The 15976-nt window shown below is 46.5% G+C and overlaps 1 protein-coding gene across 1 annotated transcript in view; it reads left to right on the top strand.

The window, feature by feature from the left end:
* The first annotated feature begins 3317 nt into the window (after window positions 1–3317).
* The window catches only part of TFRC (transferrin receptor), a 74037-nt gene continuing 61378 nt past the window's right edge, over window positions 3318–15976 (top strand). Inside the window, exon 1 of the mRNA XM_029939520.1 lies at window positions 3318–3467. The gene's annotated coding sequence lies outside the window, so the exon portion shown is untranslated. The remainder of the gene's footprint in view (window positions 3468–15976) is intronic.

Here is a 15976-nt window from a genome sequence, read left to right as displayed (position 1 = left end):
GGGAATCAACTGTACTCCGCCTAAGCTCACTCCTAGTGAGACAATGCTGCACTTCTGACTGAGCAGTCCTCACCCCTCCCCCGTGCAGGAAATGGGGAAATGAAACGGTAGCTTTGCCACTGAAAGGGTGATCCAAAGAGCTCCTGGGGGGCGTAGCTCACTGCATGTGTGGGGGGGAATCCCCTCATCTTTGTAGAACGACTGCCTGCCTGGCTGACCTCCTCTGGGTTATATGACTTGAGCTGCAGGGAACGGACCTGCCCTAGGGATCAGCAGCTCTGGCTCCTAAACCACACTAGTGTGCCTCCTCACCTTTGCAGAAGGTCTGAAAGCTTTTCTGTCTTCCCTTACTCCTGCCCTGCAGGCACCTCAGCCTTGCGGGGGGTGTGGCTGAGAGATGGGTGTAATTAAGGCTTTCTCCTGGTGTCAGGTGGCTGTGGGCTCACAGCTCTCCCCACCCCACCCCCTGCTGCCTCCTCCCTTGGGGACTCACTGCTCAGGTGGGATCAACTTGGAGTCTGCCTGGTGAGCCCCTGTAGGGCGTGGCTGAGGGTCAAGAAATGGGCAAAGGGAGGAAGTACCCTAACTTTAAAGCTTTCAGACCTGAGCTGAGGTCCCAGCCTCCATGAGGAGTGCCCTAGTATGTTTTGCAAAGGAACCTAATTCTGGATTCAGAAGTCCTGAATTGAGACCTGGCCATTTGACCTTGAGCAAGCTGCTTTACAGCTCAGAATCTTGGAAGCTTCCTTCCCTGTGAACTCTGAGGTCGTGCAGAGGAGGGTTTCTGTGGCCAGTGGCCGCTTCTATTGTCCCTCTCCCCATAGTGGGGCTGCCTCCTCTCCTGTGCTCTCTGTAGGCCCTGGGAATACTTGCTTGTGGAGCCCCTGTGTTATATCAAACACAGGAAGACATGCCCGCAGCCCACATTGAATATTTTCTGCTATAAACTTTCTGAAAGAGATTTCAGAAAGTTGTTTTTTAAATTATTTGGCTATAAATAATTTTCTGAAGTTTGATTGGTTGATATTTCTATGATCATGGTGTATATGGAAAACTCTTAGAAGGCAGAAAAGCCACAAAGGGTTCTAAATTGATGCCACTTCTTGAACAATGAATGCTTGAATTTGCAAGCCAGTTGGTAAAGCAGTTTAGCAGCTTAAATGGGCCATGGGGGCAGTATTGATACCACGGAAATAAGCAGAAACTACAAATTATGGTGTTAATTCATAGCTCCCCACCCCCCAGTTAATTTCCCCCCCAACTGTTGGGAAATTGTTTGCTTCTTTGTTTCTTTGTTTATTTGTTTTAAATCTTCCTGGGTGATCCAAATGTGTCACTACTGAACCAGAAGTTTGGGCTGGGGGTTCACCACGATGGGCCCTGACAAGGACTACAGCTCAGGAGGACTCCAGACTCGATCCATGAAGAAGGATGAATTCTTGCAGGAGAGAAGGAGTACTGTTCTTGGTGAGTCCTAATTTAGATCAAGGCCTCATCAGAAGGGGTCTCTTTGTTTTTGTGTTTGCACTGTAATCAGTTAGTTTATTTTTATTGTTTTACTGCTGCCTTTTACTCAATAGCAGCCTAGTTATCGTGTTTATTGTACTTCTCCTTTTATCTTACACTGTTAGCAGGTCCTGTTAGCCAGCAGAGGTGTAGAGGGCTGGCCCAGCAGGGAGGAACTGAAGGTTGCCGCAAGCTTCTGGGGCTCTGCTGGGCCTTCCTGCTTCTGCGGCAGGTGGCCTGGGGGAAGCCCTTGATCTTGAACCCAGACAGTTAAGGTCTGCAGGTGGCCTCTGCTTTCAATGTGAACTCCCCATGATTCTGGCCTTTCCAGCTGAGTAAGTCTGTGAGCCTAGAAGGCTTCCTGAAAGTGGCTCAGGACCTAGTTCACAAAGCCTCCAGCCCCCAGAAACACTGGGAAATAGGACAGGGGCACGGGCTACCAACAGGGCAAGGGTCCGCCAAGCATGGCGCATTTGAGTGGAATACTGCGGACCAAAGGGACAAACCAGGTTTATGTGTTTCGACAGAAGAACTCTCAAAATGTGGAGTAAAAAATGCAAGCTGCCAAACCATATATGATGCCATCTCTGTGAAAACACTCCCCCAAACACAATACAATGTATTTTGTGTAGGCTTATATATAAATAAAGGAATGGAAATGTCTATATTTTTTAAAGTTCTGGGGCATACATATCAAACTCATAAATAGTAGTTACCCCTGGGGATGTGGAGACAAGAACAAGTTCTAATGGAAAGTGATGGACAAAGAATGTATATCAGTAATGTTCTGATTTTTTTTTAAGTTTATTTGTTTTTGAGAGAAACAGAGACGGCATGCTAGCAGGGGAGGGGCAGGGAGAGATGGAAAGAAAGAGAATCACAAGCAGGCTCCACGCTGCCAGCACAGAGCCTGATGAGGGCCTCAAACTTAGGAAACTGTGAGATCATGACCTGAGCTGAAACTGAGTTGGACACTTAACCAACTGAGCCCCTGTTCTGATTTTTTTTAAAGGAAATTAATTTATGTATGTAATTAAGCTTATTTTTATTTATTTATTTTTTACTTTATTAGTTTTGAGAGAGAGAGAGAGCATGAGCAGGGATGGGGCAGAGAGAGGGAGACACAGAATCTGCAGCAGGCTCCAGGCTCTGAGCTATCAGCACAGAGCCCTGCACGGGGCTTGAACTCACAAACTGTAAGATCATGACCTGAGCCTAAGTCGGATGCTTAAGCAATTGAGCTACCCGGAGCCCCAAGCTTCTTTTTAAAAATCTAATTTTTTGTGTGTAAAGGCAAAGCATAGAGCTTGGAGTTTGAGGGTGTGGATCGAAACCCTTCTCTGTTCCTGTCATCCCTTGTTACTGCATGGCCATGGGGCCATTATTAACCCCTGCCTTCACTTACTGCCTGGGTAAAATGGGGATAAAAATTAAAATAGAGACTCAAAAGGGCTTCCTAAAGAACTAAGGGGCCTGCTGGAGAAATATATATATGTATGTATATATGTATATATATAACTATATAATTAGCATTGTTTTTAAAAACAGTTTAGAGTCTTTATGAAATCTGGCTCAAAACTAACTGCAAGGTCCCTCCCCAAAGACAGAAAACAGAGCGATTATAAAGGAGCCACCATGGGTTTCCTGAGAATAGATCATGCCAGACTAACATTACTTCCTTTGTTCCTAGGAGAGAAAGGGAAGGGGAAGAAGCAAACATTTATGCCGCTTTGACTTGCCCCGGGCTCTGTGTGGGGTGTACTCAAAGTTCACAGCACTCTGAGACTCAGGCCTCTTATTTTACAGATGCGGAAGCCTGAAAAGGGTTTAGCTGCATTAAGGAACATGCCTCGGGGGACGCTGAAGGTCTGGATTCCGATCTACATTCACCCAGATCCCAAGCAGATGAGCAGCAGCAGCAACAATGGCCATAGACACTTCTATCCTAGGATGTCTTTATGGTAAGTTTTATCAGTCACATTGTACAGGTGAAGAAAATGGGATGCAAGAGAAGTTGAGTAAGCTAGCCCAAAGTCATAGGTCTGTCTCATTCCAAAGTCCAGACTCTCAACCCTGCCCCTCTACGGCTTCCTCCTCCAACTACCCTGTCCCCACCCCCAGGAGATCCTGGCCTCCCCTAGGGGGAAAGTCTATCAGAATCTCTGAAAAGTGGAAAGGGACAGGGTGGCCACATACAGCTCCAGGTGGCAACCAGCACTCTAGACTGTTAGTGTGGGGTGCCTGGGTGGCTCCGTTGGTTGAGTGTCCGACTTTGGCTCAGGTCATGATCTCACGGTTCGTGGGTTCGAGTCCTGCATTGGGGTCTGTAGTGACATCTAGCGCAGAGCCTGGAGCCTGTCTTCCAATTTTGTGTCTCCCTTTCTCTCTCTGATCCTCCCATGCTCGCACTGTCTCTCTCAAAAATAAATAAAAACATTAAAAAAAATTTAGACTGTGGTAGTAGATCAGGTTGACTGATTTATGCAGTTAGGGTACATGGAATCCCATGGCTGTCTGGATTGCAGCAGAGCTTCTGACAGAGATGCTCTACAGAGCTTAGAGGTCAAGAAAGAGATAAGGGAGATGAAGTCTGATACCACTTGTGTAGTAGGTTGAATTGTATCCCCTAAAAAGATATGTTGGAAGTCCTCACCCCTGGTACCTGTGCCTGGTACCTGTGAATGTAACCTTATTTGGAAATAGAGTCTTTGCAGATATAATCTAGTTAGGATGAACTCCTACTGGATCAGGGAGCAGGCTAAGTCCAGTGACGTATCCATTTAAGAAAAGAAGAGGGAAATTTGGACACAGAAACACATAGAAAACACACAGGGGGAAGAATTCCATGTAAAGATGGTGGCAGAGATGGAGGGATGCAGCTAAAGCCAAAGGATGTCAAGGATTACTGACGACCAAGACAGGCTAGGAAGAGGTGAGGAAGGTTCTTCTCTAGAGTCCTGGGAGGGAATGTGGCCCTACTGACACCTCAGCTTAGGACCTCTAGCCTCCAGACCTGAGAGAGAACGAATGTCTGTTGTTTTAAGCCACTCAGTTTGTGGTAATGGTTTTGGTAGCCCTAGGAAACTAAAACAACTTGGTTGCTCCATAGCCGATTGCATAATCACAAGATAGCATGTGGACTTGGGCAGTAGGACAGAGGGCTTTATCCTTGACCCGAATTTATCTTATTATCCTCTTGGATGAAAATAAAGAGTCCGTGTACTAATCGAATAGGTGAATTATGCAAAAACCTGGAAAGATGCTTACACAGAAGACAGGATCCACATTCAGAACACCTCAACCAGCTGCAATAATGGGCCAAATTTTAGAAGTTGAAATTTAGCAGAGACAAATTCCTTTATTTAGGTTCAAAGAACCAACTGCATGAATGCAGAATAAGGAACCCCTGGCTTAATGACTGCTCATATAATGAAAGGTGTTGGCGGAAGCTGAATGTGAGCAAACACTGCATTGCAGTCACTAAAAAAAAGTTAATGCACCTTCAAGGTGGTCCACTGACAAGGAGAAATGAGACGAGCAACCCATGGGCATTTGGGCCGGTCAGGCCGCATCTGGAGCTTCATTCAACTCTGGGCACCACATTTTAGTTTTGCAACACTACTCAGCACCCAGGGGAAGAGAGCTGGGAAGGTGAGGCATCTAGAAACCGTCATGCAGGGGCGCCTGGGTGGATCAGTAGGTTAAGCGTCTGACTTCGGCTCAGGTCATGATCTCCAGGTTTATGGGTTCAGGCCCCACGTCAGGCTCTGTGCTGACAGCTCAGAGCCTGGAGTCAATTTGGAATTCTGTGTTTCCCTCTCTCTGCCCTTTGCCCTTTCACTTTCTCACTCACTCTCTCTCAAAAATAAATAAACATTAGAAAAAAAAAGAAACTGTCATGCAAGGAAAATCAGAGGCCCTAGGTTGTTCCCACAAGAAGATGTGGGAACGTGGGACATGCCTTTAAATATTGAACAGCTCTTGTGAAGCAGAGGGAGTGGCCAGTTGTGTAGTGTTCCAGGAGGAGGTGCCTAACCAGCAGCTCCCGTGCAGATAAGACAAGCAGCGTGTCTGCTTCAGGAGAGAGCACACATGCTGGTTTTGCAGTGTCTAGCCTCTCTTCTTCTGGTAACAGCACCCAAATAGTCTTTGCGAGACCATTTCACCCTCACTTTGTCCATGCGTCCAGGGGTGGGTATGCGACTCAGGCTCAGCCAATCCCAGGCTCTCTCTCTTTGGCTGTAGCAGTCTGTTGAGGGATGAGCATGTCATCCAAGCAGATCGATGAGTGTCTATCCCAGGTTTTTTTTTGTTTTTTTTGCACCTACCAGGCAGAGACCCTCTCCTTCCATTAGGATCACAAAGCTGGTAGGTTGGAAACCTGGGGGTGTTGGAGACAAGCTTGCCAAGGTGTGAGAAGAAACACAAAAACAGGAAACAAGAAATGGAGACAGAGAGATCTCTGCGGATGCCCTGTGAACACTGGATCCAGCCATGATTGAAGCTTGTTTGCGACAGGACGCAATAGGCATTTGCTAGTTTGAGTTGAGGCTTTGTCATTTGTGGCCAAGTGTCCTAATGCATCATATCTACCTGGAAGCATAGCAGGCTGATGGAGACGTTATATGGAGGGAATACTAAAGGTTGACCCTTACTGAAAATCTTCTATATGTAGAAATTGTGGTAGACTTTTAAGTTTAATTTTTAAAAGCGTTATACTTACACATAGTTTAACAAGTTAAATGGTTCCGTAAGACTTGTTATGAAAAACAGTTGTCTTGGGTCACCTGGTGGCTCAGTCAGTTAAGTGTCAACTTTGGCTCTGGTCATGATCTCACGGTTCCTGAGTTCAAGCCTTCTGTCGAGCTTTCAGTACAGAGCCTGTTTTGGATCCTCTGACCCTTCTCTCTCTGCCCTCACACTTTCTGTTTCTCTCTCAAAAATAAACATTTAAAAAAACAAAAAAAGGAAAAACAGTTGTCTCTTGCAACTTAGACCCCATTTCCAACTCCTCAGAGCCACTCTCAACTTTTCCAGCCAATTCTTCGCATATCTACTGATCACTATCGAAGATGAGGACGCAGCTCATTTTGCCCTCCCCGCCCCCACCTCACAGCACACTTCCCATCCCCTCTTCTTCCCTATTGAGTTATGTCGTAATTTTCTTTAGATCAGCATTCACTGTTTATATTTTTGGTCTTGTAAACTCTAGTCACAGCTTACGTAGTATACTATGACGACTTTTTCCTGTACAACATTTTGTTTTTGCTGGAGTTAATAATTACCTTCCTTTTTTCATTTGCCTTTGTTCCTTATATCCATTACCAATTCAACCTCAGTCATTCCCCCATTCGTGTGTAAATCTCGAGGCTTTAGCCGGTCTCTCAGCTGCTGCTTCCAGAACAGACGCATCCCTTCCTCTGCCTTCTGATCTGCCAGACAGATCTGCGGCTTCACTAGCTAGACCGTCCCTCCTCCTCACTTTATTGGCTCTCAGCTCCTGAATCCCATTCTTTCTTGCTTGCTTTACACCCTTGTTTTGGCAGAGCACACCCTTGAGTAACTTCCTGAGACAGTGGATGGGTGCACAGAAGTTAAATTTTTGAGGTCTTTTCAGAAAATGTTTTGCACTCACTGAATTGCTGTGGATTGGATATCATGTTCCTTAGAATTTTGAAGATCTGGTTCCACTGTGTTCTAACTTCCAGAGTTGCTGTTGAGAGGCTGATGTCATTCTGATTCAGGAACCATTCTTATGTAACTTTTATTTAATTTGTTTTTTAGTTAATTTGGGGGAGGGCATCCTCAAAACTTGTAGGTTCTTTTCATTGTCCCCAGTGAGCTGCCCCTGCAGATCCAAAGGTGAATAAGTCCGCCCCCAAGGAGACCTAAGGCCAATGGAGATGTTTATCGGTCATCAGATTTCCCCAAAAGTGAGAGGCCTAAAACAACATTTGTTATGTCAGATTCTCTGGGTCAGGAACCTGGGGACAGTTTAGCCAGATGCCTCTAACTCAACAAAACCAATCAGTGTCAGCAGGCACTTCAGGCACCTCCGAGGCTTGACTGAGGAGGAATTTGCTTCTGGCTCATTCACATGGCAATGGACTCACCTCAAGTCCTTAGTGACTCTTGGCTAGAGACCTGTTTCCTACCACGTGGGGCCCTCCATGGAACTACTCCAAGTGGCAATTTGCTTCTTCCAAAGCGATGGCTCTGAGAGAGCGGGTGGGGGGACAACCAAGTCAGAAACCACTGCCAGTCTTTTTGTAACTGATCTCAGAAGTGATATCCCTTCACTTCTGTTGTGTTCTTATGTTGGAAGGAAGTTACTGAACCCAGCCCACAGTCAAGGGGAGGGTGTGACACAGGAGAGATACCAGGAGGCAGGGATCATGGGAGCCATCCAATTAGAGGCTGCCTACCACAATAGGCAAATGGGTATTAGCACATAACGTGGTGAATACTGGGAGAGACAATTGTGGGCTGTGGAGGAGCTCAAGAGAAGAAATGCCAGCCTTGGCCTGAGGAGATCTGGGAAGGCTTCCCAGAAGCTGTAGCTTTGGATTGAGACTTGAAAGATGAGTGGGAGATATCCGAGGTGGACCAGGAGCTATAAGAGCATCCCAGGCAAAAGTACGTGTAAAAGCCAGATGTGTGAAAAGTTTTGGTAGGTTCTGGAAACAACACAGCAGAGCCTTGAGCAGAGGATAAGATGCAAGGCTGGGATGGGAAAGACCTGCTCCTGGAGGACTTGTGTTCTCTCCCAGGGAGTTGGTGCTTTATCTTAGAGGCTCTGGGGAGCCATGCCTAGCTTTTAGGGGAGTGAGATGTCTAGATCGTGTTTTAGCAATCCCTGGTTGCTGGCTAAGTGGAGGAGGATGATAGGAGCAGAAGTGGGAGGCAGGGGACCAGTGAGGGGGCTGTGGCAGGTGTCCAGGTGAATGTGGGGAGTGACCTGGAGGGAGGTAAATGTGACCAAGGAGACTTTTACAGTGTCTGTGGAAAGGGATCCTGCCTGTGAGCCACATGAATGGAAGGTAGGGAGGGGCTGCAGAGCCCAAAGTGGGCTCCGTGGATGCCCATTTACTGGCTAGGCAAGTGGTGAGCAGGCGGGGCCTTGCCCCTGGTGGGTTGGCAGAATTGGGCAGTAACCTTTCGAGCCTGGGAAGAAAGAGGGGGGAAGATGTCTGCCACCCCTTTGGGTCCCTGGTTTGGCCCCGGGAGGTCCATGTCCAAGTCCTGTTAGCCATTCTTCCTCCATACTTCTTAGATGCCTCCCTATCTGTGGCCTGCAGCCAAGGCTCAGCTCTGGATACAGGGCTTAGCGTACAGGGGCTTCTCGAATCCTCCCTCAAGCCCACTCCAGCAGCCATCAGAGTTAGGCTCACCTTCGCCCTCCTAAGGTTCATGAAAGACCTTCTGGCCTTGAACTACCCATCACTGATCTATCAGCCTCATCACCTTCTCCTCCTCTAAGTGACTGTGGGCAAGGGGGCCACTTCTCAGTCTTCCGTCTATAAAATGAGGAGGTTGGGCCATCTGCCCTGCAGAGTCTGTGCTGGCTTGCCGGGATTCTATCTCCCACTCAGCCTTGTCCTCACTGCCTCGTTCTCAGCTGAGCACTTAGGTACTGAGATCAGGGTGTCCTGGCCTGGGATCTACCCAGAAGACCATGAACTATCCGCGGGACAGTCTTCCAGAAGTCATAGAGTCCACGCTTCTGCTCTGGGCATGAGTATCCATCACAGATCATCCTTTAAATAGGTACAGCAGAAACCTTTGTGTAACACGTTCATGTTTTGCCAATTCCAATGGTGAAGTTCTTTCTTAGGTCTAGTCTAAATCCTTCAGGAAGCCTCAGAACAGAACAAAGCTACATTCTTAGGGCTCCTAGATAGGAGACTCAAGACTGGGTCATGTCTCACTTGGTTTTCCAGCTCTGGAAGTGGGGGCAGGGGCTCAGGTGTGCAGGTGGGAAGGGGACCTCACTCCTTTTACCTCCTGCCCTCTCTGACTAGGCCTAGCCCACACCTGTGTGGGGCCAGATCTGACTGCCGCCACCCTTGGCACCAGAAGGGCTGAGGGAGTTATGTAACTGGTCTCAACCAGACATTCTGGTTCCACAGGTACAGCCTGCAAGTTAAAAATTGTTCTGAAAATGCAGTGTAGCTGCCTAAACACACAGTCCTAGAGGAGGAGGCCAGGGGCAGAGACCAGTCAGCAGAAGGATGTGTTTTCCACGGTGACATTGGACAGAAGCGCTTTGACCCAAAGAAAAACATGCCTGCGTCCCAGAAACAGGTTCTGGGGCCTTGTGCCCTCTGAGCTCTTTTCTCTAGACCTGCTCTGTGTCCCTCTGATTCTCCCCAGCCTCCAACCCCCTACCTGTCCCAACCCCCATGAGAAAGCACCTCTGGTCCCACCTCTTCATAATCCTGCCTGGCTTTTCTGGTTGTTGTTGTTGTTGTTGTTAATCTCTTGTTCCATTTCCATATCTTTGGGCTCCTCTACCCCTCCCCTGCTTTGCTGGTCTCTTCTTTGTTTTTCTTTCTTCCCCCCTTGCCTCTGCTTTCCTGGATCAGACTTCCTTTCTCCTTTCCCTAAACTCTGTCCCTCACCCTAAGCCTCTGGTCCTTCCATCTGTGACCTTGGGGAAGTCCCTTCACCTCTCAGCCTCTGAGAAACAGGGACAATCCACTGTGTTGCCTGTCTCACAAAATGGTTGTGAAAATCCAGAGGTGGCACTGACTTTAAAACACTTGTTCTTCAGCATATTTGTTATGTATTTATTAAGCACATACAAGAACACAACTTGGTACGTTCTGGTATGTAATGAGTAGTGAAAGACATCAATGGGATGGTCCCTAAACCCGCTCATCAGAATTACATGGAAGGCTTCGGTTAGTGAGTTTAAGCCCCGCATCAGGCTCTGCTCTGACAGTGTGGAGCCTGCTTGGGATTCTCTCTCTCTCTCGCTCTCTCTCTCTCTCTCTCTCTCTCTGTTTCTCTCTGCTCTTCTGTGTACATGATCTCTCTGTCTCTCTCTCTCTCTCCCTTTCTCTCTGCTCCTCCTGCATGTGCTCTCTCTCTCTCTCTCTCTCTCTCTCTCTCTCTCTCAAAAATAGAGGATGACATTTATTTTAATACTGTTTTTCAAATTTTCTATCATAAGCATATACTGCTTTTATAATTTATTAAAAATGTACTTTTGAAAGCAAAAGATGACAGATTGGAGAAAAAGTTTGCAGCAAATAAGACAAAAGATTAAGTTCATAAATAGCTAATCAAGACTGATTATGAGCAAAGAATATGAAATAAATTTCACTCATGGGGAACTTAAATAGAGCTCCTATTTAATACCAGATTAAGCTAACAAGAGTTGGTCCTTTTAACCCAACCAGAAACGCTCTCTGCCGAGTTTGTGAGAACATGCTTACATATTGCTAACAAGGTGTAAATTGTTCCACTGGGGAGCAATATAGCCATAAAGCATTAAAAGGCTATCAATACAAGCACCTGAGTAACTCAGTCGGTTGAGCTTCTGACTCTTGATTTCAGCTTGAGTCCTGATCTCAGGTGGTGGAATCGAGCCCCACATCAGGTTCTGTGCTGAACATGAAGCATGCTTAAGATTCTTCCTCTCTCTCTCTCTGTCTCTGTCTCTGTCTCTCTCACTGTCCTGATGTCCCTAGTCTCCATTAGCGCTCTCTCTCTCTCTAAAAAAGAAAAAAGGGTCTATAAACAAATATGTATTTATTTTTAAAAGCAAAAGAAAAGAAAACTAGGGTCACCTGGGTGGCTCAGTCAGTTAAGCATCTGACTTCGGCTCAGATCATGATCTCATGGTTCATGGATTCGAGCCCTGCATCAGGCTCTGTGCTGACTGCTCGAAGCCAGAAGTAGCTTCAGATTCTGTGTCTCCCTCTCTCTCTGCTGCTCCCCCGCTCACATTCTGTCTCTGTCTCTTAATAAATAAACATTAAAATAAATTTTTAAAAAAAGGAAGCAAACTAAAGATCCAGCAATAAGAAAATGAATAACTAGGACTCTTGATCTCCAGGGTGATCTCAGGGTTGTGAGTTCGAGCCCCATTTTGGGTGTAGAGATTACTTAAAAATAAAGTCTTTTAAAAAAAGAAAGAAAGAAAGAAAATGAATAAGCGTAGCTTCATCAACCTGATGGAAGATTGGGCTGCCATTAAAAATTCTGTGTATGAAGACTATAGTAGGATAATGAAGGAGGATTTATTTTAAAATGTTAAGTGACCTGCAAAATATATGACCTAGGTCACCAGAAGTGCGGTAATATTAGGCATGTGTGTATTTGACCAAACTGGAAGAACTAGACAGAAAGAAAATAACAATTTTAGGGTTAGAATGCTGAGATCATAGGTATTTATTTTTCCTTTAAAATTTCCTTTAATGTCTCTATACTGTTTGTACAACAGTTCTTTTTAAAGAGAAGTCAGGGTGTGGGTAAGAAGGTGGAATAATGTGAGAAGCATAGCCACATGCCGTCTTCTCCCTGTCCTGCCCAGGTCTCCACCTCCCGCCTGGCCCTCCGGCCCCACACTCCGGCAGAGTCCTGATGGCGGGTGTCAACACTGTGCCACCCAGACATTGGCAGGCCCTGGTGCCTAGGGGTCTGCAGGGACAGCCAGGCTGGCTGCTCCCTTCGCTGAGCCTGCCTTCCTGTCAAGCTCTTACACACTTGATCTCAGTGTAATCCTCACAAGTCAGTGATGCAGGTGTGATTATATCCAGTTTGTAGATTTAAAAACTGAGTCACAGGGGCACCTGGGTAGCTCAGTCAGTTAAGCATCTGACTCCTGATTTCCGCTCAGGTCATGATCTCACGGTTCATGAGTTTGAGACCCGAGTCGGGTCTCACACATTGTTCAGCGCCACAGGGGTCTGAACAGTGCAGAGGATGGAGGGACCAACACCTCCATGGATTTGTTCATTCATTCATTCATTCATTCATTCTACACACATCTGTGCACCAGGCACTGTTCTATCTTGTGATGACAATACATGGTCTCCGGAGAGTGGCCGCGGCGGGCGGGGGTGGGGGGGTATACAAAAACAATACGTGGTCTCCATTTACCAAAGGGAGGAAGACATATCAACAGAGAAGTATAATGAAATATTCTCTTCATTCAAACGTCACCTCCTAAGCGAGGATGCACTGGGCCATGTCATTTTATCTAAAGCATCTCTTCACAGCCAGTCACTCCCTTTATTACCCTGTTGTTTCTTCAAATAATTTAATCATCGTCTGATAGGCTTTTAGTATTTATCAGTTCCATGAGGATGGCTTTTCGTCACTCACTTCTGTATTTCCCAGGACTTAATACAGAGTAAGTGCTTCATGAAGGTTGACTGTTTGCTGAATCACCTGAATGAATGAAAGTGTTGTAGGCACCATGGTGCTAAGCAGAGCAGGGAGTCAAGGGAATTATTTCAAAAGGAGGAGAAAGGGGCAGAGAAATCACATCTGGGACAGTTTGAAAAAGGGAGGGGAACATACTTCTTTGGTAAGAGATCACAACCACTTCCAAGATCCTTCAAACGCAGAAGAGATGTGCCTAGGGCAATGGGACAACAGCCACAAGGTTTAGAGGCAGAGATCCCCGGCCCAGACCTGATACAGAGAAACCAGACCCAGGGGGTCTGAGCCAGAGAGAGCCTTTGAGCCAACACTTAGAGTCTACCTGTTTTAAAGAGGCATATTTATTTTTTTTAATATCTTTTTAACGTTTATTTATTACTGAGAGACAGAGACAGAGTGTGAGCAGGGGAGGGGCAGAGACGGGGAGACACAGAATCTGAAGCAGGCTCCAGGCTCTGAGCTCTCAGCACAGAGCCTGATGCGGGGCTCAGACTCACTAACCATGAGATCATGACCCAAGCCAAAGTTGGTCACTTAACCGATTAAGCCACCTAGGCACCCCAAAAGCGGCATACTTAAAGAGACTGCGTTTCCTTTGGACTAGCAGTTTATCTCCTCTGATTTGGCCTAAGCAAATCATGACAAGTGAGGGCAAAGGTGAGTACAAGGATGTTCATCACGGCATTGTTGGTAAGGACAAAAGCTAAGAAAGCCTGTCCACCCACAGGGGAATGGTTCATAATGACTGAAGTGCATGATGGAACAGTGCGTATTAAAATGCACGTGTAGACCTCCATATTATAGATTTGAAAAGATACTCAAGATATATATATTTCATGAAAAAAACACATTTCCAAGCAGTATGTTTGATATTATTTCATTTTGACTAATTTTTAAGATTTTTAAAATAAAGTTTATTTATTTATTTTGAATGGTGGGGGTGGGGAGAGAGAAAGAGAATGAGAACTCGGGCAGTGGAGGGGCAGAGAGAGAATACCAAGCAGACTCTGAGCTGTCAGTGCAGAGCCCCACGCGGGGCTTGGACCCATAAACCACGAGATCATGACCTGAGCTGACGTCAAGAGTCGGATACTTGTTGTGCCTGGGAGGCTCAGTCGGTTAAGCATCCAACTTTAGCTCAGCTCATGATCTCCGGTTCGTGGGTTCGAGCCCCACGTCAGGCTCTGTGCTGACAGCTCAGAGCCTGGAGCCTGCTTCAGATGCCACTCATGCTTTGTCTCTCTCTCTCTCTCTCTCTCTCAAAAATAAGCAAACATTAAAAAAAAAAAGAGTCGGACACTTAAGCAACAACTGAGCCTTCCAGGTGCCCCTCATTTTGACTATATTGGCTATCTCTGATCAGTTGGCCTACAGATGATTTGGTCCCTTTTTTGCTTATTTTTGAAAAACAATCTACATTAAGTATAACTGACTTGGGTAATAAAAAAGAGAAGAAAATAACAGTAAATAAGATCTGGACTCTTGTTCAGAGATGGGGGTTGGCACTGTGACCAGATGGGTGTGAGTTGACTGAAGGGGAAAGCACATGGGTTTCCTAGGGAGTGAGATCCCCAGGGAAGAAACCTCAGTCCCAGTGTGTCCACAGAGGAAATAAAATCTTCCCTAAACAGGTATTGAAACCCAGTCAACTAACCCTAATCAGCTTAGTGTTTGTTCTATACACTCAAGGCAGAGCTTGCCAGGTGTACAGATAATGGGATTAGAAATGCAAAATTGATTTCAGGACCATGGGGGATGTCCAAGGGTGGCGGTGTGGGGCGTGGGGCGTGGGGTGGAGGTCAACACTCCACTCCAGGCCTCCCAGCGAGTGCCAGCCATTCTAGACACTGGTGGGGGGGGGGGTGTCTGACTCTCCCCAGGACAGAGGGGTGACAGAACCTCTTCCCTGGGGACCTCGTTTTTGTCAGTCCCCATCCAGGGAGTTCTTCCTTATACCAAGTTAACTTTCCTGCCACTATAATTACAAATCCAATATTTTCATTGTTTTTCTCTGATTAGAAAATACTTAAAAGATATAAAAATGCTTTGGGGCGCCTGGCTGGCTCACACGACTGTTGATCTTAGAGAGTCGTGAGTTCAAGCCTCGTGTTGGGAATAGAGATTACTAAGAAATAAATGTAAAAAAGAGAATGATAATAAAAAAAAGTTTTTCTGCCCTTAAAAAATAAATAAGGAAAAATAAAAATATACAGATGAGAAAGAAAAATATGGCTGATAAACCCACCCCCCGGAAGTATTTTTTTTAGTTCCTTTTTCTTCTGTACTTCAGTTTGTATACAGAGGCATAATTGGCTTCCCCGGGTGTCCTGCCCCGGGGTCCTGATCTCTTCATTCACCATCAAGAGTGTAGTCTCGGGGCGCCTGGGAGGCTCAGTCCGTGGAGCCTCTGACTTCGGCTCAGGTCATGATCTCACGGCTAGTGGGTTCAAGCCCTGAGTCAGGCTCTGTGCTGACAGCTCAGAGCCTGGAGCCTCCTTCCGATTCCCTGTCTCCCGCTCTCTTTCTGCCCTTCTCCTACTCACGCACACTCTCTCTCTCTCTCAAAAATAAATAAACTTTAAAAAAAAGAATAGAGTGTGGTCTCCCCAGAGCCCCTAGAGAAAGGCTTCCCAGCCTCATTCCTTAGCCCCAGCTCCCCAGGCAGGGCGTGGCCCCCACTGATGACGGCTGACTGGATTATCCGCCCAGTAGGGATGGAGACACCTCTTCCCCATGGTGTACTCTGTCCAGAGAACCCTCCAGGAACAAGACTCTCTCAACAATGGACTGAATCCTCTTGGGGAACAACATGTAGAGGGGCACAGAGTTGGGCTTAAGACCATAAAATCTCCCTTAACCACCATGTTTTCTTGTGTATTAACATGATCAAGACAGCACCCTGCACAAAGGAACATCACTAACACTGCCATATCCTTTATTTCACACAACAGGCACCTCACCATTCTCACTGGGCCTAGTTCTGTGGGATCCCCCTCACAGTTTCAACGAGACAATTGTGGTTTTAGCTTGGCTTTGTGGCTGGTAACCCACATAACCCACATGAAAAAGCTAGCCC

Source organism: Suricata suricatta, chromosome 5, assembly GCF_006229205.1.
Source record: "Suricata suricatta isolate VVHF042 chromosome 5, meerkat_22Aug2017_6uvM2_HiC, whole genome shotgun sequence".
Lineage (NCBI taxonomy): Eukaryota > Metazoa > Chordata > Mammalia > Carnivora > Herpestidae > Suricata > Suricata suricatta.
This window is presented reverse-complemented; position numbering and strand designations above follow the sequence as displayed.